Source organism: Temnothorax americanus, unplaced genomic scaffold (genome assembly GCF_048541705.1).
Source record: "Temnothorax americanus isolate GAGA-0224 unplaced genomic scaffold, ASM4854170v1 Scaffold34, whole genome shotgun sequence".
NCBI lineage: Eukaryota > Metazoa > Arthropoda > Insecta > Hymenoptera > Formicidae > Temnothorax > Temnothorax americanus.
Window position 1 is genome coordinate 275,135 of NW_027509485.1, and position 24,880 is coordinate 300,014.

The 24,880-nt window shown below is 42.2% G+C and overlaps 1 long non-coding RNA gene across 2 annotated transcripts in view; it reads right to left on the reverse strand.

The window, feature by feature from the left end:
• Positions 1-24,880, reverse strand: part of LOC143901476 (uncharacterized) — a 130,265-nt gene that overhangs the window by 31,903 nt on the left and 73,482 nt on the right. Inside the window, exon 5 of one of the 2 annotated variants that reach the window (XR_013258087.1) lies at positions 2,489-2,754. The exons of the other annotated variant lie outside the window; for it this stretch is intronic. This is a non-coding gene — a long non-coding RNA (uncharacterized LOC143901476). Of the gene's footprint in view, positions 1-2,488; positions 2,755-24,880 lie in introns of those variants that run through there. 2 annotated transcript variants of the gene reach the window in all.

Consider the following 24,880-nt stretch of genomic DNA (forward strand, 5'->3'; position numbering starts at 1 on the left):
CGACGTCTCAGCATCACGATATTTCTCGAGCGCCGCTATGCCTACGAATCGGAGATTAAACGAAAAACTGGTCAATCTGGCGGCGGCGGCTTGCGTAGATCTCGTAACACCACCGGAACTGTCACGACGTGGAAAGACGCAACTCGGCCTGATAGATCGATTAACAGGTACTGGTACATCGAGGCTGATTGGAGATCCGATATGCTGATCGCTGTATGAGTAAAACGAGAGTCATGTAATACGTAAATTTCCGCCTCAAGGGAGCTTTAATCAAGACCGAACGACTTCGTTTTTTATTAGTGTTCTCACACACACATTAAATTGTTCATTTTTTAAATTCAATTTTATTAACTCACAAAGACGCTTCAAATGACTTCGCTAATAGAGATAATTTGTTAGATGTTCTAAGAACAGAACTAACTAAAAATAGTAAAACTAATAATGTATGAAGAGACGGAGTAGAGATAATGAAGAAAAGGATATCACACACATAACTGTCGGAAGGAAATAAAATATAGGGGATCGATGTTTGAGCGGCGGTGAAAAGGATATCTTCCACTTTTTTTTCAATTTACCCGGCACTAGGTCAATTCAGCAGAAAAGAATCGAAATGGCGCTCTGCGAAAGATATACGGGGGGGAGGGGGGAAGGAAGAAGAGGGGTTACCTAAAGGTTCATAGAGAGCCTCTCGCGAGCGGAGGTGTAGCGTTACGAAAGACGAAACCTGTAATAACAGAGGCATCTGCTCTTTCTCCTCGTCTCGTTCTTTCACCCAACGGCTTCCAACGGTTGGGTTGGTCACAAGTGCGCGTGCCCCCTGAAAATTCCCTCCCCCCTCCCGTCTATCCCTGTCTCCGAGAGACTCGTCAGGCCCCTCTCGCCGTCATCGGCATCACCACCCGCTGCAATCCCCTTTCCCTCCTCTCGGCGACGACGACGTCGGCGGTGTCGCTGTCGCCTGTTCTTGAATTTCGCAGTTGCAGCTGCGGGATTCCTCCTCGGACGAACCTGAACAAACGCCCGCCTGTTGTGCCGCGGCGTCGAATTACATGGTCATTCAAATCATCGGTGACAATTACCGTCTCTCTCTCTCTGAAGCGAGCCGGTGCTACGTCTCGACGGTTCGAGATCCCGTTTCGAGATTTCACCGAAAATGTTGGACCCCCCCCCGTTGACCCCGGCTGTGTCTTCTCTCAAAACGCACCCCGATCCGGATTGGAAACGAAATGCCACGTGCAAACGCGTTTTAGGTTACTAACAATAAGTATTAAATAAAAAAATATTCGGAAATGTAATATAAACTATTGTAAAAAGTATATCTCAAAAACACGTAAAAAAGATTTTATTATAATTATAATCTTTATAAAATTTTACAATAAAAATTTATGAATTTGCAATTGGCTGCAAAAAGAAACATCTCGCGAGAACTGTTAAATCACTGAGAGAAATTTTTGACAGCAAACACTTGGTTTGCTGCGAGAGCTAATTAATTTAGCAATAGTAGCAAACCTTTTGTTGGCAATAGCAAAAAGTTTGCTCTCGCAGCAAATCAAATTTTGTTGTCACTTATTAAATTTCTCTCATCGATCAGTTGGTAAAAATCACGCAAAAAATCTGTGATATAAGTAAAGCCGCCTTCTCGGCCAATGTTTTCCTCGAAATTCGCGAGACGTACGTCTCTGCGGGATTTCATAATCGTGATGCCATTCGTGAAATTGCCGCCGGCGCCGTCGCAATTCGCCGGGTTTCCGGCACGGCTTGCCGCTCTCGCTCCGGCTCGCGCGAAATTTCTTCGCGCTCGGGCACGGCCGGAGATGCCCGCGCGGACGGGACGGCCGGACGACAATTACGAATGTGTGTGTGCCAGTCGTCGCGCTTGCACGCGGGCTTTAGTACACGGGCGAACGCGCGTGCACATGGCACGCTTGGGCGCAGCGCCTTTCCTCCTTCGCGGTCGTCGCCGCTCGCGGCGGTCGGTCGTCGGTCATCGAACTCGCGGGAGATCCAAAATAAACGGTCGCGGCGCGGCGGCACTCCGGCACTACGTGCGATCGCTACTGGCCGCCGCGCCGCGACAGCGTCGGAGTCGGTCGGAGGACCGACGGCCGACGCGGCCGCATGCACTCTACTTGCGGTGCTCCATCCCGAAACCACCGACGACAAACCACCCGCGCCATGGCACGCACGTCGCGGTTTGACATCCTAAGAGCTGCACCGCTATTGCCACTCGTTTCTCTACTTAGGGCGAGCTAATAAAATAATGCATTTACAGGAAAACGACAATAAACAAAATGTGCTGATTTATTCGATACGAATTTGACAATGAATGGGGTTGAAATTAAAATAATTAATCGTACGGTTTTTGTTGAGACATTATATTAATTGTGACTACATTATTTTTGAACGATCTAAAATAGAATAAAAAGATATAATGTACATAATCTATAACATTGTATATGCTTAATTTTATAAAGAAACTACGCGTGTGAACTTTTCATATTCCTATTTTATTCTTGCAACATGGGTACAAAGTGTGCTTCGCTAATATTATTATTAACTTTTTGTTATCACACTAGCGTCCCTGACATCGCAAGTGTCTCCGCGCAACTGAACACACGTGGACACACTGAACTTGGATCTTGGATGCAAAACTCGTGTGTCCGCATACGATCCAAGTTTTGGTAACTTTCTCTCGGTCCGCGAACTTGAACCAAGTTTTATAGCATCGTGGACACGCAGCCTTAAGCCTGAACCCTGCAAATAAACATTAATGTTAAACACGTACTCTCATGTCGCAAAACTCCGACGTGATCGCGGAATCGTGCGCGCAAGATGTGGGCGATTAGTCGTGCCGCGAGAACGAGGAAGAATCTGACGCGATCAATTGCGTAGAAAACCGCCGAGGAAAATCGCGGCGCCCGCGCCCGGTGGTGAGCTCGTCGTAACAAATGTCCGCGATCGTGACAAATATCTGCGACACAAACCCCGCCGTTTTACCGAGAACGTTGACGCATCGATCTTTGCGGGCGCATTACGCGGATGTGCGTCATCCCGGATCGTGCGATCGATCGGTTAGATCCGCCGATTAGCGAACGCGGAAGCGCGACATGAGCATCGTAGATCTTGGCGCAGTGGCCACGTGAGAGGCATCGGCCTTTATCTCGAACGCTGATCGACGCTATTTTCGCACATTGTTACTGTCGCTATTGTTGCTGCGGGTTGTTTAGCAAGGGGGGAATCTTATGGAATTTATTCATGAATCTCTCACGGATTCCCCGCGGATTTCAATAAACTTATTATTATCTGTCCATCTGCACGCTATGAACGGACAGTATCCTGATATTTAATTGCGCTATCTGGATATACTCTGTTTCCCTAGCTATTGTTGCAATTATCACGTAATTAAATAATAATTTTATTGTCAATTTTTTCAAAAGATCTCTGATTTTAACGAGCTATGCGCGTTTACCTGGATCGGTAAAAAATTGTGAAAAGTTAATGACCTGTTTTTCATTTACTATTTCATAAATAATATTAAGGGAACGCTTTGTTTAATGATTCAGACTTCAAAACTGAAACTATTACAAATCGTTATCGCACGCATGTCTGATCGTGAGTGTCGTCCGAAAATAGATAAGCCACGAACGCTTCGTTAACGTGTACTCAACGCATAATATCATTTTATTCATTTACAATTATTTTATGCTCTATTGTGATTCAGAAACGAGTCGTCAGTCTTGCAGATAGATGGGAGCACTGGTAAAACTACGAGTCGGACGAACTTTAAGCCTCAATCACGCGGATGTAACATAAAACGCAACGCGAAGAACGTGATAAAAAACATATTATGAAGAGACGCGATTTTAGCATTAGTATAAGTATATTACATTAAACAGAGATGCAATTTTGTCAAACATTTGCTTACGGTTTATATACAATGATAATACCAATAACACTTTGCTGCAATATGCGATAAATATTAATAATAAATTGCAATATCTGATATTAATAATAATTAGTTGCCTGATCGATAATAAAAGCTAACTTACAATTAGTGATAATTAGTAGTATACAGTGCATGTGTTTCGACCTCTATCGTAGATTTGGCACTTTCTCGTAGACTCCAGGAGCATCGCTGTTTTGGCAAGATAGCGCGGATACGAACGGAAATAGATGAGACTAATTGGTAGATCAAAACGCAGTCGAGACTCTTCAACACGTGTCGAGCGCCAACGGCGATTTGATTTATGCGCAGAGACTTCTCTAATTTTATACCGTATCGCCGTATGCGAAATAAAAGACTTTTGACAGTGCGATTTGCCACTTGAATGATAATTCTCGTTTAAAAGCGCGCGAGCGATTCGCGGCAACACGTGTCTCGGCGCTCTAATCAAAATCAGCTCATCCGCGCTTGGCTCTTCGCGGAAGAGGAAGGACAGGGAAGGCTTTTCGAGGCTGACGTTTTCGCGTTTGTTTCCGAAGCTCGCGCAACGAAACGTACCCAACCGTCGCGTCGACGCGCTTGTGTCCGTGGTCATAAGAGACAGAAGAGAAAAAGGTGAATTCTCCGACTTCTTCCGGCATAATTTTACCCCGGAGGCCAGCTCGTGTGTAACGAGGTCTCCGGCGAGTAATATCCTCAATGCCCCCCTCCCTCCTCTCACTCTTGTGTACATACACACGCGCATGCTTTGGTATGACCGAACGACTCGCTCTGACCTCATAGGGCCGTCCATCGTAATCCCTTTACCGCGAAACTCTGCTCCGGAACCGCCACAGTTTCCACACTCTCGATCCTTGGAGAGTGTCATCGAATACAGGCCGAAATTAACCGATCGACTCTGTCCTCTCGTCGTTTAAAGGGATTTTCGAGCTGTCCGCTTTGCCCTTCCTTCCGAAACGCTGCAACGGACGCCCCGTCGTGTGTTACCGAGCATGCTACGTGCGTCTTTTATTCTTTGTCTCTGCGAATCCTGTCACGCTCCGGTGAGTCTCCGATAATACTTAGTTCGCGTAAAGGGATTCGTCATCGTCACGTGCGCGTTGAAAGTAGATCCGCACTGCGAATGTGGATGTGTTTGCGATTATTATCATTAGGCATTTGCTGTCCCGAGGTATCCTTGAGAACGACGTTCTTTACGAACGTACGTCGAATACTTTCACGTATTCGTAGCGCGAATCAATCGGGACAACATTATAGTTCTCTGACACAGTTTTCATATTTTAGAAGAAAAGCTTTGTTTGTTACATCAAAGAGATTAAATCATTTTCTACCGCACAACAATTTCGAGAAGGTAACTTGATCTTTATCAAAGGACAACATTTACATTCGATACGTCGAGACGCGCAAGAAAAGGAGTAAATAAGCGGGAAAACGTCCGGGAAACCGGAAAAGATATATTTGCTTTCAATATACCGCGAATCTGCGAGATACGAGATGGAGTGTCGTGATTTACTCGCGAAGGAAAAGAGAGCCTTTTGTTTACCACCATTCCGTGGAGTCTATTTCGTTTCCTTTCGGTATCGATTTATCTCTTCTTTTTTCCTTATTTCTCACCTTCTCTCCGCGCACAACGCATATGCAAATCTTATGGAAATATGACTAATTCAGCGTCGTCTCGACTAGACAAAACCGGCGCGATTAAAATTCCATTCGACCGACTTTCAAAATATTTCCGCGATGGCGGAGCGCATTAGGTATACGCGACAATTCAATTTCAATAAATATACACGCGCTTTTTGAAATGCACAGATTCGAGATTGTATATGAATTGCTCTATCAAAATTAGCAATACCGAGATGTAATACTATTCTCCTCTAAACTAATTGTGTGCATATACAGTGTATAATTAATTACATTAATTACGTTTCTTGTGCTCTTCTTTTCGTTTATTTGTTAGCAATGTAAAAAATATACAGAGTGTTTCTTAAGTGATGTCGAAAACTCCAGGAAGTGATTCCTTGGACAATTTAAAAAAAAAAGTTCCTATGAACATGGACCCGGAAATGCTTCCCTGCAGAGTTATGGACCTTCAAAAAAATTTTTTTTTAACTTTGAAGGCCCATAACTGCCATGCTTGTCATATGGAAAGTTTTTCTTTTTAAATCGCCCAAGGAATCACTTTCTGGAGTTTTCGACATCATACTGAAGAAACACCCTGTATAGTACAAAAAAGGCATCGCTAAATGTGTTAATTTTTTTATATTAATGTCACGATAATAAAATCAAATTTTTATACCATATCAAAAGTGTGAATAAATCATCTATACTTTTTGCTTCCTCATAGAGGAAGCTTTGTGATGGTGAAAAAATTTTTTTTCGAGATTTTGATGGAAATAGGTTTAGAATGTTCTAAAATGTCGAAAAATCGTATTAGTAAAAAATGTCCGGAAGTATGTATGTATGTGTGTGTGTGTGTGTGTGTGTACGGATTTTTTGTACACGCATCTACTTCTACAATTTTTTAGATACCGGGTTGAAATTTGGCACACAAATAGAGTATCATAGAAAGTATGTCCTCCTCAAATTTTATTAAAATCCATAAAACGGTATAGATTTTATGCAGATTTTCATTTTTTTGAAAAATGTGTTTTACGCTGCATCTTTCTCAATATTTGAGATAGCGATCTATTTTTAACTCTATTATATTTTTGAGTTTTTTCTACCCCTATTTCATATATAATTCATTAAAATTTGATTGATTAGATCTCGTGTTACATACATTTGAAATTTCGGAGAATTATACATACAGTTTCTAATTTATATAATAATTGAAATCGAGTTAAAATGTTCATATTTGATAGCTTCGGTTTTATCTCGAAAAATCGTATTAGTAAAAAATGTCCGGAAGTATGTATGTATGTGTGTGTGTGTGTGTGTGTGTGTACGGATTTTTTGTACACGCATCTACTTCTACAATTTTTTAGATACCGGGTTGAAATTTTGCACACAAATAGAGTATCATAGAAAGTATGTCCTCCTCAAATTTTTTAAAATCCATAAAACGGTATAGATTTTATGGAGATTTTCATTTTTTTGAAAAATGTGTTTTACGCTGCAGCTTTCTCAATATTTGAGATAGCGATCTATTTTTAACTCTATTATATTTTTGAGTTTTTTCTACCCCTATTTCATATATAATTCATTAAAATTTGATTGATTAGATCTCGTGTTACACACATTTGAAATTTCGGAGAATTTGTACATATATAGAAGTTTTAAAAAACAGGATCTGATCAACCAAATCTGAATCAATTATATATAAAATAGAGAGGTAGAAAAGACTGAAGAAAATAATAGAATTAGAAAAGTTGTCAATATTTTATATATAAAATATAACAAAATTAAGATAAATTTTCTAACATTATTCTTTAACAAGCGGTTAAGACCTCACGTATAGTCTCTAAGGGTTAAAGTTGATTTGCTTATCACAATCTTTAATCTCTATTTAATTAAAAAAAAATACTTTAAAAAAAAAATTATAAAAATTATTTAAAAAAAAATTATATAAAATATAAACGTTTATTATTTTAAATCACATTTAACGCTTTTATTATTTTCAAAGATTACATTTTAAATATAACATTAATTAAAATAGAATTTGCTAACAAAGCTTCCTCTATGAGGAAGCCAAAACAAATAAATACCGATAATTATACCTCGAATAAAATAAAAACTTGCACACTTAGGAACTATGAGGAAGCAATGTGCAAGTTTCTACTTGCACAATTAAAAACTACGAGGAAACAATGTGCAAGTTTCTACTTGTTTATTGTTTCTCTCTAATAATGTAAATTATAAAACACTAATTATATTATAGGAGAAAAATCATCCACGCATCTTTTCTCCGTGAAAGAAAACAACTGTTTTTTTACGATCTTTATCTCCTTTCAAGAGATGCAAAGACGAGACTTTCTATTTCTTACGATTTGCCGCGTTGACTTGATATTCACCGGATATTTTTTCCGAGCGAAAAATAAAACAAGTAAATGTAGCATGAAGTTTTCGTATCGCGTGGTAACTTTCGCGCGACACAACGTCGACGGCGACAACAGGATTTTCGAAAGATCGTTCGTAGACGGGCCGCGAAGACATTTCTGTCGCGCGCGTTCCAAATTTTTCCGCTCAAAAGCGTCCCAGAATTCACTTGTGCCGGGCGACGACGACGCGCGACGACGCGAAATTGGCTCGACTCGTGGCGCAGTTTCGCGGACGTGACGACGCGAAAAAGAGAAGGAACAAGACGGTAAACGGAAGGCGAGGAGCGTGGCGCGAAGAGGGCGCGGAACAAGAGAGCGAAAAGAAGAAAGGAGGGATATATTGGCCGGAATATTTACGAGGAGTCCAGCTCCGATGCACCCCACCCGAAAGAGTCGCTCCTGGTTGCGATCTTTCGTGTGTGTGTGTGTGCGCGGCGTGTGCACGCGTGTCCACGTGTGTGAAACGAGACGTGGCAACGCAGGCTGGAATGCAGTTTAGGAACGTACGAGTCGCCCACGAGGCGAACCCGGCTCTCCTACTCCTCCTCCGCCGCCGCCACCTCCCTCTGCCTCTCCGTCGCCGTTCTCTTCCTCTCTCGCGTCCTCTCCTCGTTACAGGAAGAAACGAGGGCCGAGGGAGGTGACGGCTACCAGGAAGGAACTCGCTGGAATTCCCCTGCGGGGAGGACTTTTTCTCCATTTTTTTGCACGTAGAATTTTTATCTTGTCCCTTACCTTGCCTCCGCGTACGCGAAACGACGCTTTGTTCGCGACTTCCTTCCGACTGTAAAAAGTTATTTGCCTCTGATTCATCGTGTATCCACTTACACGTGCGTGTACTATGTTAATAACGCGCGCAAATCATGAAAGAATTAAAATTATTTTATCGCGTGTCAAGTTATAAATTGCATCCTCCTCAAAAGTGAGATGCATACATTTTATTTCTAAGAGATAACTTAGCAAAGGCAAAGAAAGACTTCCGAATAATTATCGTATATAAAAAAAAAATGTAATAATCAACAAATACTCCGCAACCTTTAATTCTGTAATCGGCGAAGACGCGCAATTTCCACGCTCACGCGATCAAAAGCCGGAAGCTTGAGGAACTCTTCCTAACTCTAGTAACCCGTTGAGAGTTAGCGTATTATTGATACCGTTAACTGTTGAAAATCTCTTCCAGTAAGGACAGCGAGGCCTTATCGGCTCTCGCGTGCGGACTCGCGGAGGAAAGTGAAAGGGATCGCTTCGTATATCCGCGAGAGAGAAAGAGAGAGAGAGAGAGAGAGGGAGGGGAAGAGGAAGAGAGAGAGAGAGAGAGAGACGAGCCGGCATGGCATGGCATTCTCGATCGTTGCCGCGTGGCGTCATCGACGAGAGGAGAGACCTCCTCTCTTAATTGGCTCGGCGTCTAGCGCGTTAGGGCCAATTGTCGTAACGTAACGTAACGCCAACGCAGCTTCCCACGCCCGGAGTCATGAAGACCGCCTTCTCCGAGGCGCCCGGAGCCGCGCCGCGCCGTGCGGTAACAGGTACTTTGACTGGCCGCGCATAGGTGCCCCTATCTACTTGCCGCGTCTCTGCGCGCGTCTCGTCTGTCCCGTATCTACTGCGGCGCGCCAAGTGAAATTCGCCGCGCTTTGTCACTTGCTGGCTCGGACTACGCCACGTATCCTGAAGGCCATTGCACGTAACAAAATTTTAGTCGTAATCATAAGACTATAAGAAAATTGACCAATCACAGTCGAGTAATCTCCTCGAAAAATAAGGTATAGTGATTAGTCAGTTTTCTTACCTTATGGTTGTGACTAAAATTTTGTTACGTGCAACGGCCTTAACTCGTGCAGCGAAGTCTGTGAACATTCAAAGAAGGAAAATTACTGATTTATATCTGATTTATATAAATACAAAATGCTAAAAAATACGCGTGTTTTCTATGTCGCACGAAATTAATCTATGAAAATTATCTGTAAATTCTCAATATTTTTACACGCGTAGTTTTTACTACAGAAAGTTTTTAATAGGGGAGCTAGCTCCATTTTTTCGTGATTATTTCGGTACTTATGAAACTTTTTGTGATGATTCAGAATGTTATTTAATGATCAAAGCTCCGGGGACTGACAAAAAAGTGGGGCGCTTTGGGTGGTATAGCCACTCACTTGTGCAAAAAATTTTTTTTTCAAGTCATTTCGGTATGTCAGTCATTTTGCACCATAATTCTTTGATATATTCTATGACTATTTGCAAATTGACTGACAAAAAAGTGGGTCGCTTGTGGGTGTAGGGCCGCCCAAAAAAGTCATTTCGGTATGTCAGTCATTTTGCAACATAATTCTTTGATATATTCTATGACTATTAGCATAATTGACTGAGAAAAAAGTGAGTCTCAAAACCCTCATAAAATATTGTAAATTCCACAGTTTGCGACTTATGAATTTTTTCCTTTTTTGAATTCACCATTGATGATCATCAGGACTCATTTTAATTCTTATTGTCTTTCCATTATACTCAAATAAATAATTAAAAGTACAGCCAAATTTTGTCACATCTTTTTCACTCCCGGAGCGGTCCCGGTCATGTAACAAATCTAAAGTGGGTAGGAGAGAAGGATGATAGATAAGCCTCTCCTACGATTATCTCGCACCTCCGACACTCCACTAACCGAATTTGATTGCTGGGCGCCAGACGCGTAAATTCGCGTCCGCGAAATTGCGAAAAACTAAAGAGAGACGCAAGACAAAATAAGTTTGGTGTGCGAGGAATCGGCTAGCTCGACCTAATAGCAGGGCGGGGTTGATGAAAGGCAGCGCGATATCCGGCGGGGTGATACATAAATCATTAACTCAGTCAGTTAACAAATGGGTTAAGAATGGGTTTAATTGCCAAATTAATTTCTGGGGAGCGCTATTAAGTGTATAATTTTTTGTTACCGATTTTTTGGAAGCCAAAAAAAAACACATTTAGATGCCATAGTTTATAAAGGTTACAAATATAAACATAAACATAACGTAACAACGTAACGTAAATATTTTTGGGCGGCCCTACCACTCACAAGCGACCCATTTTTTTGTCAGTCAATTATGCTAATAGTCATAGAATATATCAAAGAATTATGTTGCAAAATGACTGACATACCGAAATGACTTTTTTGGACGGCCCTACACCCACAAGCGACCCACTTTTTTGTCAGTCAATTTGCAAATAGTCATAGAATATATCAAAGAATTATGGTGCAAAATGACGACATACCGAAATGACTTGAAAAAAAATGACATTTTTGAGCGGCCCTACACCCACAAGCGACCCACTTTTTTGTCAGTCAATTTGCAAATAGTCATAGAATATATCAAAGAATTATGCTGCAAAATGACTGACATACCGAAATGACTTAAAAAAAAAATTTTTTTGCACAAGTGAGTGGCTATACCACCCAAAGCGCCCCACTTTTTTGTCAGTCCCCGGAGCTTTGATCATTAAATAACATTCTGAATCACCACAAAAAGTTTCATAAGTACCGAAATAATCACGAAAAAATGGAGCTAGCTCCCCTACTATTTTAATAGGTTTTAAGAGAGCTTGTCAGAGGATTTCACTAGATAGTGGAGGAAATTTTACTTTACCCGACTAGAGCTAAAAATTTCGACGCTTTGTATCTCTAATAAGGAATCAGAGCAAAAATCAGTAAATTATGTTAAATCTGAGGTGGAATGAGTAAGTTTAGAAGCTTAGAAAACATTATTAAATAAGATTTTATCGTTATCAAATAAAAATTTCGCTAATAAAGTTAAATTAAATAAAATTAAGTAAGGATAATTTTGCTATTAATTCGACTCACACGATTGATGGAAGCGAAGAAGGAACACTCGTAACTGACAGCGTAAATTCTCGCAAAGCCTAGCTACCTAAAAGTGTACGCGAGTCTTCAATTTATATTGAGATACCTATTGTATATGAGGAAAGAAACATTTACGCGTTGTGTAAGGCAATACAAAAAAAAATGCAAAGAGAGCTGGGCACAAGCGATAAGAATTGTTGCACATAGCGCCACGTTAAGACGGCTATCGGTATTTTGCAATCGATTAACGCCTAGAATTCACGTCGGACGAAGCATAATGATCAAGCCGTGATATCGCAACAACGTCTCATAGTCGAATTTCTTCGACATACTTTCTGCACGCGTCAGATGATATCGTCACGTAATTTTACCTTTCTTTCTGTGATTTTAATTTAAATCGCGCGTCTAACATGTACATACTATTTCTATATGGCAATAAAATTTAATAATAAATTTCAAGCACTGTACTTCATTTTATTTTTCTTATTTTTAAATTAGATACTATTTATTTTTGCTTTTACTTTCAATTATTTACTGCAATGTCATACATAAAAACGCGTGCATATACATATATGATTGCAGATTGTGGACTGTGGATGGAGTTCTCAGATACCCGCCGTAAGTTCGCTAAACCCAAATGATATATACAGAAAAATATTTTCAAGCTAGTTATTACATTGCGTAATGCCGAGAACGTCGAAATAAAAATAGAATATTTTATATCGATTGCATTTATCGAAGTTATCTCGAACAGCGTGAAATTAACACGAGAATGCCAGCTAATCGTGGTCGGTAATGACGGTAATCGTCAATATAATAAAAGAAGAAGGAAATATAGAACCTGTTATATCTGTTTGTACCCCGGTACGAACATTAAACTCCGTTCGATGTCTACATCTTTACGTCATGTAATTATTCTCTTTATACTGTTAATAAATCATAATATTCAACATAATCGTTGCGTCGGGATATTTTTTATCTTTGCTAAGAACAGCAATGTCAATTTTCTGCGTGAGATTTATATATAATATCGTATCTCTTTCGCAATACTCTAATAGGAACATCGAGGAAAAAGTATCGAAGATATCGCTATGCTGACGTTGGCGGAATTCGAAGGTCGCTCGAGTAAGGTCGACGGATTCTCTCAGCTTCTCTCCTGCGCTTATTTTTTCTTGCGTAAAAAAAGAAGAAGAAGGAAGAGCGTTTCAAGAGCATGCACGCGTCTCACGACATCCACACTCTTTCGCTTAATTACGCATCAAGAAATCGCAGACGCGAATCTCGATTCGCGTTTTCCGTCGTCCTTCCTCCGATAAGATCAATGACTCCTGACAACTTCCTAACTATCGAGACGACCGGTCCGATGCCCGCGAGCGGCTCTTAACGGCCGAAAAGCGGCAATTACTCGCTTCCTGTTTTTCTGAGAAGAGATGTATGATATCGTTAACTCGGCATGCATTAACGCGGGGCTCATTGGTTTCCAAATATATTAATTCAGATAAGAATGTTTCAGCGTTTAATCAATGTTCTGAATGAGTCGATAAAGATATCTTGCAGGATCGGCCATTCACAATTAAATGAAACGAGTCTCTTCGAGTTTCTTGTCAAGTTTCATTTTATTTTTTCTGCCCGTCGTGTCACTTGTCGCCGGGATTGAACCAGGAATTTTATGAACCCGCTGCTTTTCGGGCCTTTCGAGCTTATCGAATAGTCGCGAGTCGTATTAGTTGAACATTCTTGACACGTATGTAGGTGCGCGAGGAAATTTGAGTGGTAGCGTTGCGGAATTTTGCGCCTAGTCGCCGACTGGTTCGCACGCGGGGAGCCGAAGGTCATCTGCGAGGGAAGTTCCCCGAACAAGCACGAAGGCTCGCCGACGCCGCCGCGCCGCCGCCGCCGCCGCCGCTGCCAAGTGGTATTGGGAGATATAACGGTTTTCCGGATCGACTAACTGTTCCCGCGGAGCGACCTTAAAGATTTTTCCCAATGGGGACCAGGTCTTCGGGAACCACGACGATTGGCGGGATCCCCAGTAGGTGAGCCAATCCGATTCCTCGGGGCTTTCGACACCGCGACTTCTTCGGATCGGCCGCCGCGGAAGCGTTCGCGGTTTCTTCGATCCTCCCGACTCGCGGGTCGCGCAAGATCAATTTTCGCAAATTGGTGTGCTTCCTTACGTATACACGGATTCTACGATCAATTTTGAAATAGATTAGATTGTATGCCAGTAGAAACGTCGGGGCGCTAATTACTCGAGATTTTGAAAAATTCAATATTTAATGAGATATGTAAAATATATCTCTTTATTTTTCGTCTACGGGATTCGTTAATCAGTCCTGCAAAAACAATTATCGGCCAAAATCTGATTGAATGTCGTCTCTCTTCTTCCATCAGAGTTCATAACAGATTAATCGAACTAAAATTATCGAACTGAAATTCTAATATAGCAAAATTAAGTACACTTGATCGAACAAAATATCTATTTTCAAAACTTAATTCGCAAGAATTCATAAATTACTTATAAAAACTAATGCTGTAATCTTACAATCAAAGAATTTATAAATAAGAAGTGATAAGTTTGAGGGGTGTTCTGTATATTCTTCATTATCTTATTCGTCATGTGGGACTATCGATCACGGCGATGTCGCTTTAATGATAGATTTCTTAACTTGAAATTTTAACTGATGTTGAGCTGCATTTGACTGCTTTTTAACGATATGGTGATTGTATATCGCCATTGATTTATTTATTGAACGGACTCGTCAAGTGGACGCAAATAAGTCGTTTTCGAAAAACCTTCGAAGTCAAATCAACTTCGATTCGATAAAGATGCCCGATAAAGACGTCCATATTTGCGGGAGGTCATTTGACAAAATCCATGCGCGCCATTTCAGAAATAAAGCACCGTAATAGTCTTCAGACTGTTACTGTATCTTTAAAGAAACCCGTCAGAGGCATGTCGCTTTTTGAGACTTGATTCGCGAGCGAAAAGGATATATTTAAGTAACTTAAGCATTCGCCACTGTAATAAAGAGCTTTTATGTCCTAAATTTTTTAAAACTGAAAAAATATCGCTCCCAATAAATGGAGAAAACACTGAAAATTTTATATCGCGATGCATGATATTCAGATAAACATTTATATCTCATCTAGGATATATATATATATATATATATATATATATATATATAATAATGTATTCTATCTCTCTAAACTGATATTTATTTTATAAATCATGACTTTTTACTTGTTTGAATCTATGATTATTTCTTACTTTATTCTTAATTCCTCAAAGGCTTTTCTCCAAAAGCGACGCAAAGATCCAAGAGTCTAAAAAGGATTTAAATGAGGTCATTTTTAACGAGATTAAATATAAATTCCGTGCTTTAACAGGTTCGAAGAACGGCTACTTCGCCTAATCGTGCATGATACGCAGGGTCTCGAAAGGTTAAAACACGATTGGCAAAAAAAAAAAACACACACACACACACACTTAAAGGCAGATCAAGTGTACAGTCCAAAAGCGGCTCGCTGGGACGTAATTGCGGGTTGAGAATAATTTCGGCGGTAAATTCCTTAACGTTCGGGTTACGAGCGTACCGGGGTCTGGTATTATGGATCGTTTTCTCGTCCACTTCCGGGTGCTAGAGGCTGTCGGATTCTCGAAGGCCTAAAAGGCGCCATAACGCCTTCGTTCGTCGTGCAGAAAGGGAGAGAGAAGAAGGGGAGACGAGAGGCCGGTTAATGCGCCGAGTTGGACGAACTTCCGGGTCTTCGGCGACCCTCGCTTGTCCCGGAAGCCAAACGAACGTCACGAGGAGAGCCGTTACACGCGGACATTAAGGCAATCGCGAGGGTGTCGCGCCACATTCGACGACAACCCGCCGGAAACGATAGCGCCTGTCTCAAGTGCGACATCGATTGCCAAGGGAGATCATCGTTTGCGAAGTTTTTCAGAGGATATATATTCTGGAAGAGAGGGTTCTCCGCGCGAGGGAAAGAGACATCAAAAGTTTTCACAAAGATTTCTCGCTGCTTCGAGTCTCGTAACAAATGCAAACTTCTTTGTTTAAAAAAATAGTCTGAGAAAATTTTGCAGCATACGAGATAAGACATAGCTATTCCTTTGACATTCCGTATATTCAGTGCTGCGCGTCTATTCTGAATCTACTTAGGATCAAGTGCACGGCATCAACACGACGCCAAAGGTGCTCGGCATCGACCGAAACAGTTAGGAGACGCCGAAATTGCTGCAAGTCAGGAGGAATTCTCATTAAGTGGACGATACACGGAAGTAAAATGTTCTCTCTCGTTTGGTAACTCGAATCGCTCCGAGCCCCCGCCCCCGTCCTACAAAGTTTCCAGCAAGAAACTACGGCCAACGGAATCAAGATGATCCGAGAGAACCGGCGATTGAAATATCACACGAATACCGTAATCCGTACACAGAAGTGATGTTCGCGCGAAAGGAAAGGATCGCGCCCTGCGCAAAAGAGATGACGGGTCGGCGGCATTCCGGGGATCCGGAAAATGTGATCATCGTGAATGTGTGAATCTCTCTATCTTTGGTGTGCCGAGTGCGGGAAATACACACGGTCGAGATGCGTGTCTGGCTATTACTGCAGCTCTTAATCGATTCACTTGGCTCGAAAAGTTGAGAGAGAAAGAGAGAGAGAGAGAGAGAGAGAGAGAGAGAGAGAGAGAGAGAGAGAGAAAACGAAAGAAAGAAAGAGGGACAAAGAGGATTGGCAGACAGCGGCGAAAAAAGCGGAGAGACGACGTTCGGATCGCACTGGTTACGGCTAGATGACCTGGCTTCCTCGGTGAAGAGACACGAGGTGATCTGGGATCGCGCCCTCCGTTACGGAGATACGGTTATGCGGAGGTGAGCGATAACGGAACGTCCTCCACTCTTCCACCGGTCGTTTTCTTCTTCTTGCCTTCGCGCGTTCCGGCCTCCGTTTTTTTCTTCTCTCTTCTCTCTTCTCTCTTTCTCTCCTCTCTCTCTCTCTCTCTCTCTCTCTCTCTCTCTCTCTCTCTCTCTTCTCTTTTCTCTTCTCTCTCTCTCTCCTCCTCTCTCTTCTCTCTCTCTCTCTCTCTCTCTCTCTCTCTCTCTCTCTCTCTCTCTCTCTCTCTCCTCTCTCTTCTTCTTCTTCTTTCTTGTCTTCCAGCGGGCGATGCGCTCGCGCATAACCACTTTTGGTAATCTTGAACAGCAAGAAGAAGCCGCCGAGGAAGCCACCTGACCGAAAGTGGATCGCCAGATGTGTGCTCAGATGTTTACGATACTTTGATACCAGCTGATAAGTATCAGAGACAGTATAAGAAGAATTAATACTGCATGCGTGATACATTCCCGTTGAACCTATAACAAATATATTTTGCAAACTGTATGCGCACCTGTGACATGCAAAGTATCATCACGAAGTTTCAATATTCAATCATCCTTTCATTCGAATAATACTTGCTTTTATCATATTATATTTAAGAATGACAGAGTGAGCCCCGAAGTCGTTAAGCAAACGCAACCGATCGGGATCTGTTCCACACGAGCTTATAATCAGCGTAACATATATACAAAACTTGACGCTGCAACGTACTGTCGGCCGCTTCGAGATCCGGCTGCTCGTCCCGGTAATCTGGCCGATCTCTCGCTGAGAGCCGCGAGTCCCCGCGATCGCTATCGCGTGTCGGACGGTCGTTACGGCGACCGGAAGTTGTCATCGGTATACGATTGGATAGCCCCGACATTCGCCAGTACGCTTCACGAACGTGGCCATTAACTTATTATCGATTACTCGTCCCGTGTGTATGCGGGAGCAGTCGCGGATCGAAGCGCGTGCAAACGAGCGCGAGCGCATTGGCGTGGGATGTGAGAATCGCGAGAAGTTTCGCGAGAGAAGTGATCAGCGAGGCCAATAGGTCCATGTTAGAATTAACAAAGAAGCATCGATATATCCTTAAGAAGAAATTTAAAATTAATACTGATCTCACAAAAGTAAAGTTAAAACGTTTGATCTTCTTTTTCAAGCAAATATCACTCGACGCGTACAGAATAATTCATCTACACTGCACCCTGTGGATGCTTTGGCTATATTTAAGAAATAATTTTTTCTCGATACAGTGTTCGTATTCTGAATCATAGAAAATGCATAAAATAATTTTAGAATTTTTTTTTCATTTGTTTTTAATTGTTTTCATATTTATTTTCATTTTTATCGCCATGCCGTGGCTCGAAGCTTTTGTCTGCGTATCGCGCAAAGTAGGTCGTGTAATTGTAGTCGTGTTAGGAGAGGTGTTCAATTTAACCCGCCGTGATATTCCGAGGATTCCGTGCCGCCTTTATTGAAGCAGATTTGCGCGTTATTGTATGACGGCGCGCAGACATCTACACATTTGACACATACACACATACGATATACACGTATATATATAGAAATACAAATACTGCGTCAGGCGAAGGCAGGTGGTTTGAGTGATCGTGACGGATAGGGTGGCACCCGGAAGAAGGTTAGCCGAGAAGATGGAAGTAGGGTGGAAGAGAGCCGTCGGTGGAAAATGAACCGTGGCGGCATGGATGTGTGTATGTGTGTGCGCGCGCTTATGTAGATGTGCGTGCAAAAGGGGACGCTGTAGATATAGCTGGCTTTGACGTAAGCGGAAATACCGGAAGTACCGCGTGGTGGAACGCGAGCGCGGGTTTCTTGCGCGGATTGGTCGCGATTTCGCGACCAATCGATCGCATCGTGCGGTCGATTTCTTTCGTTCACCGTGACGGCGCGATTGCGAAAGAAACGGGTTACGTGATAGGACATTATTGCAACGATATTATTATTATTTCCTACAACAGGATGTATTACTCGCTGCAATTGGTGCGCGCGTCTTGACGGCTATAAATAACTTCTCCAAAAGAAAATGTATCCAAAGAGTTTTTAATTAATATCAATTACTTGTTCCGCACTCGTAAATTCTTATTTCCGCATTTTTTGCAAGAGCTTCATTACCATTAATGTACGAAATTTGAAACATAGAACCATTGAAAACGTATTTATATAATCATGCTAAAAAATAATAATTATTGACTAATGTTTTTATAAAATAGAATAAAAAAGAAACTCGATACGCCAGATAATGTAATCTTTTGCAAAAGACAAAAAGCAAACTTTTCTGTCAATATTTCATCGTAGGCAACACGATGTTGTTGTGGATTTAATAAAAGAGGCCTTATTCAATTTCGAAAGATCGAGGACAAAAAAAATCAACGATGTTTACCCGCAGATTTTCTCGTGAGTTGAATACTCGGTCCAGATAAAATCTCCCGTCGTTATTTCGACGTGGGTGGTCGCGTTGCCATAAACCGCACTTGGGAGATTCGTGGAGGAAAAAGGGAGTGGGGGGGGCGGCATGTTGGGGGTGTTTGCGTGCAAACGAGCGGCGGCGAGCTTAGGAGGTGAAAATCCAACGGGAACACGGCGCCGTCGCCATGATTATCGATCCCTGCCAAGTTCCGACGGTCGCTGCCAAAGCTTTCGTTCCGGCGACGAGGACGAGGGCGACGCGGGGGGTCGTCGACGAGAGGAGAGGGATCCAGACTCCGGAGGTATCCCAGAGAAAGAGAGAGAGAGTGGCGGAAAGGTGGAAGAAGGAAGTTGGAGCCGTAGCGCGGAGAACGGGGGGTGAATCGATGACGTATGCGGAAGCAGGAAGCGCGAGGGACTCTGCTCAATTTTTGGCATCCCTGGCGAACGACCAGCAAGGGCCGGAGGGCGGTTGAAAACTCCCTCGACACAAGGGCTTTACGCTCACTCCTCTGTCTTCCCACCTCCGTTCCTTTCTCAGTCCTCCGCGCGTTGCGACTGATGATAAACCAACCCCTCACTCGCGTTAACCGAGCATCGCCTTTGAAAAACTCGACAACTTCAAGATTATAAAAAGATTGAATTAGCAAGTATGGTTAAAAAGGAATACATCGATAATTGCTCGTTTTTAAATTAAATACTTGTCAATCAATTTGTGCCATAACATTGGAAAATTTCTTATAAAAATTAAACACTTAAATGTCTTTTTTAGAAAAATGTTCAGCTTTTGTCAAGATTTAGTTTTATGAAAATTATTTTCATACATACATAATTATTGCCCCGTCTCATATTTTGGCGGTGTAATTCCTCCGTTCAGAAAAAGTAATAATGGAAGAAGCAAAGCAAATCTCATGCAGGCACACCTTCCTCGTTTGAGATACGAGGTCTACCCGATCAAATCTACTTCATTTTCGATAACGACCGCGATTCTCGGAAGAGTAAAGGTCGAAGAGAGCATATCGAACGAATAGAAACGGAAAGGGCGAAGGAGCGATGGAAAGACAGCGGTATACGAAGCGAGAAATCCTCCCGCACGAATAACGAGAGTTTAATTCGATGAATTGCCGTGCCGAAGTTATGGTTAACCCGAGAACGATTGGTTGCGGCCTGATTGACCAATCTGGTTTGAATTCTTGATAATAAGAGCGATTTAAATTTATACGTGCGCATTTCTTGCTTTTCTTTTAAGAATAAAAGAATACAGCGGGAAATGTAACAAGTAAAAAGACGCATTGAGAGTACAACGCGGTTGACAGCGCGTAAATTAACGTTACATTGATGTTTAATGACAAATAACCGAAAGTCCTTTGTCATTTATCCATTTATTGATATATAATATTAAAAATTTTTTGATCCAACACATAAAATTATGTAAGATAAGGAAAAATTTATTGCGCAACTAAACGCTTTATTATACTTTTAAGATAGTCTGCGCTGTTCTGTCATGCCATATTATCTTTAATAAAAATAATTATTAATTATGGATTGATTTATCTATTATAGGATCTACTTGTTTATATTTTGCCTATTTTGTACAGATTTGTATTGGATCAAATCAGTGCAGAAACAGTAAAGAAATAGCTTGACTATCTTCGCGAAGAAATTTCTCGTGGCAGCAGATATTGCAAATTTGCTTCGTTAAGTGGAGTTTCGATCGCATCATCTCCACACAAATCGTTTGAAACTTAGAACATCCGTAGGGTAGCACCTTATCTGTGTGCCCGTCGAGCGGAGAGAAAGATGAAGAGAGAGAGAAAGAGAGAGAGAGAGAGAGGGGGGGAAGGGAAGTAGGTAGGACGAAGGAACGAGGAGGCGAGAGGTTTTCCGAAGGTTATCTCTTGCGCCAGAGGCCGCCGCGCGGAGGCAATTTCCGGGTTGGCTAGAACTTGCTTCCGGCTTCTAAAACTGCCTGTAGCGCTTTAACACCCCCGGCGCCCTCCCGGAGAGACGAAAATCAATGAAGACCCGCAATTTAACCCGAGCTGCGGCGCGTCAGTCCGCATTCCGCGGTCGAGCGTTGCAAATATTAAAACCCCGAAATATTAAAACGGAGAGAACGCATTTTTACTAGAAAACTGCAATTTACTCTTCAAAAATTTTCCAACTCTTCTAGGAAGCAAAGATTTATTTCGCGAAGAATTAATTTTAAAAACGCAGAGAAATAATTTTAAAACATTTTTTTATATACGTTCTGCTGCTTAATTATTCAAGACAAAACGATCGACTGTAGAAGATGGCTACACTGTAATTTATATTTAACGTATTTCGTTAATATATTGAAACTAAATTGTACTAAAACCACATTCCATTTCATTTGCAACCGGATCTTCGATTAACCTGTGCAATCTGCATTTCGCGCTTCATCTATCCTATACATTTTGCTACAAACTACTTTCACTAAAGCGAAAATACTAAATCTGCTGCACGTCGCCGACAGACTTCGCCAATCTACATAAAAATTTGACAAAAATTTATGATAAAACGAGTTTGTAATCTGGGACGTAATTCGAAAAACGTGAGACGAGAATGTGGGATATTGTAAACCCATGGCATGAACCTCGTAAATTAACTTTTTTCCGTCGAACTTGAAATACGGTGCTTTGTGACGCGATATTGTGTTCGGGAATATTGGCTGAGAGGTCATTACGTAAGCATCGAGTAGCCCTGCGTAACCTACGCTGATCGCGAGTAAGCGAGTGCCAACGAATGGGCAATTAACTGCAATTAGGGGGACTAGCCTACTTCCTAAACGGAGTCGAGCTGAAAGCTCGATCTCTACATCGACTTTCTCAGCGCTTTGCGGTTCTCCATGTGATTTGCGCAAATGGAGAAAAACTTACCAATAACAAATCATTTATTGATACTATCTATCTATTATATTTGTCTGTATGTCTGTAAATTCGTGTGACTATCCAGCAATGGTTATTCGATAATTTTCAATTAACGGATGTTCTTTCGCTATAAATATCACTATCATCCAATATTATTTATTATTTAACGAATATCATAATACATTAATAATATTAAGATGGAGATAAAAGAAACCGCTAACAACGTAAAAAATATTTTAGTTAAACCAATTCTGATACTAATACAAAAAATCAAATATGTTCAAGTATGTGTTTATATATTTTAGATCGCTAGAAACTACATATAAATATAATTTTATTAATTTACTGCACCTGACGTTCACATTCGATAATCTGCCAAGTCAAAATAAATTTCGTCGATAGAAACTAGAAACTTTTCCATCTCGCTCTCTCTCTCTTTTTCTTCTTACTTCATCCTTCTAGCCGAGCATCGGTCGAGCGAGCACCCGCTTGAAAATAACTTCTCGCCCAATTACGCGACGACCTCTTTCGAGCCCGGCACGCCGCGTCGCGCCGCGCCGCGTCCGAGTCGACCGGAGGAAGATTCGTCGGGCCTGTTCGCGAGGCCGAACCCCCTAATTGAGATCATTTCGGCTCGGTTTGCGTCAATTTAAAGATAACCGCGAGAAAGTTTTGTCCGGCTCGGCGCGATCCGCGAAATCCGCGGAGCCCACGCGTGCGTTCACGTGCCACGCCGTCGCGACGTCGTTTCGCGATCGCGACGACGACTTAGCCGCCGATCGACGATGATCGAACGCGCGTACGTGGTGTTCCATCGCCACGCCACGCCACGCCACGCGACCCCCGCACGACCCTACCCGTGCCCGTTAATTCAGACAATTTGCGGCCATGCCTCCCTCGTCCCGCTTCTCCGCTCTCTCATTACGCTTCTTTTCTCGCTTCCCTCGCCCGCCGAGTCTATATTGCTTTCTGCCGCCGACCTGCGAGCTTATTCCAAAGCGTCAGTTCGACTTGCGTCGGATTATCTCCACGAGACGATAATGGGAGCAACGATCCCTACTGCATGATAAGATATATTATGTCTCTTTTAGAACAGAAACTAGAATTACACATATAGATTGATGAAACATATATCAAGATGTGATTTTAAGATTGAGATTAATCACTTTGATTCTCACATACTTGATTTTTAAAGTGAAAAATCCAAATCTCTGACAGACTGTTTTTACCAACACTTGGCAGCTGTCTTCTGAAGATCTTATACAGATCCACAAATAACGACAAGAAAGTATATGATACCAATTTCTATTTATTTAAAAAACCATGTAAACCGTGTTGCTTATGCATGACAAAAACAAAACCACATAATTTTTCGAGAAATTATCGGCGTGATCGTATATGAAACGCGAACGTGTATAGCTGCTGTAAAACAAGAGATGCCTTAAAAGACCTCGAATGTGCCCAATAGCGTTTCGTGCAATAACGCGCCTATCCGCGCGAGGATTAAAGTATCTTTGTAGCCCTAATGATCCTGAGTCAGGACGTTCGCTTGACATGTGATAGTTATCGTCACTCTCGCGACAGGCATGAATTCCTCCGGTCGGCACAATGCGTGTCACGAAGCAACACACGAAGGAGGAAGCGAGGAGGAGGAAGGCGCGTACCGTCCGCCGAAAATTCGCAAAGTGAGGAGGCACGAAAAGAAACAACGAGGATCTCGTTGGACGTCGCGGCCAGGACGTCTTCTCCGAGAGAAGAAAAGGGCTTTATCGCGTGTATAGGGACTTTATGTAACTGGCGATAATTGTGCCCGGCACAAAAGACGCGCCCGATACAATGAGAGATATAAAGCGAGACGAGGGCGCGGCGAGAGAATTTCCTACGTGATTGGGGGAAAATTGAAGGGTCCTTTGTCGGCGCCGTGACGGGAAGGACACGGTGCAACAAAGTACATGCGATCCCGTAACAAGGAGAAGGCGCGCAACGAGAGATCGGCGCTCTCGTATGAGGTACGCGGAATCGGTAACGAGGAGCCGCCGCACCGCCTTCAGCTGTTTTGACGAAAAATGCGCCGAGAACGCGCAGAAAACCCGAGAGCACGATAACGGAACGTCGACGTACATACGTCTCGCTCCCGTACAAAATGGCCATATGTATCCGCGCGCACATGACGAGTAATAACATTCTTCGACCAATCCGAATCCTTCCTTAGCGAAAACGTCAAGCGTCGATAGCTTCCACGTTGTTATAAGTAATCGAAAATTGAAGATTATTCGACTCTCTGTAGCTCAGACGGTGGATACGCAAATCTTACTCTTGTTCTTATTCGGAAATAAAGAATCGATCCAGAATCCTAAATTAATCTAAAAATTCAATTCAGCTAATTATAAGCGAATCTTTCGTTTCTGCAGAGTTTTAATTTAATTCTTAATGAAATATTTAAAATCAAATATTATGGAAGTATAAAAAAGAGTTGTGTCTCGTCCAAGAAAATTTTTGAGAAAAAGTCGGGAACTCGAAGCTGTGCACAGGAAAAGGCATAAAAATGCCGAGATACTTGACCAAACTTCGCTCTCGTATTTCGAAATTCCATCGCGCCAAGAACTGCCCGGTCTGGAAGAATAATGTTTCACCGAATCGCGGTAAGGCGAAGGTTTTGCGACATAATGGTCGCGACCCGATACAGGACTACCCCTCCGGTATGTAAACCACAGAAGGGGAGGATGAGGGAACGCCATCGGGGTATCAACGTTTCGATGTATCGATGTCTTCGTCGGCTCGCGTGTCAGCAGGCCCATAAAGGCGCGCTCGCAATCTCGGCACGAACGCGCATCGTCGAACGCTTGTAACATCAACGCCGGTGGATATTTAACCATTTC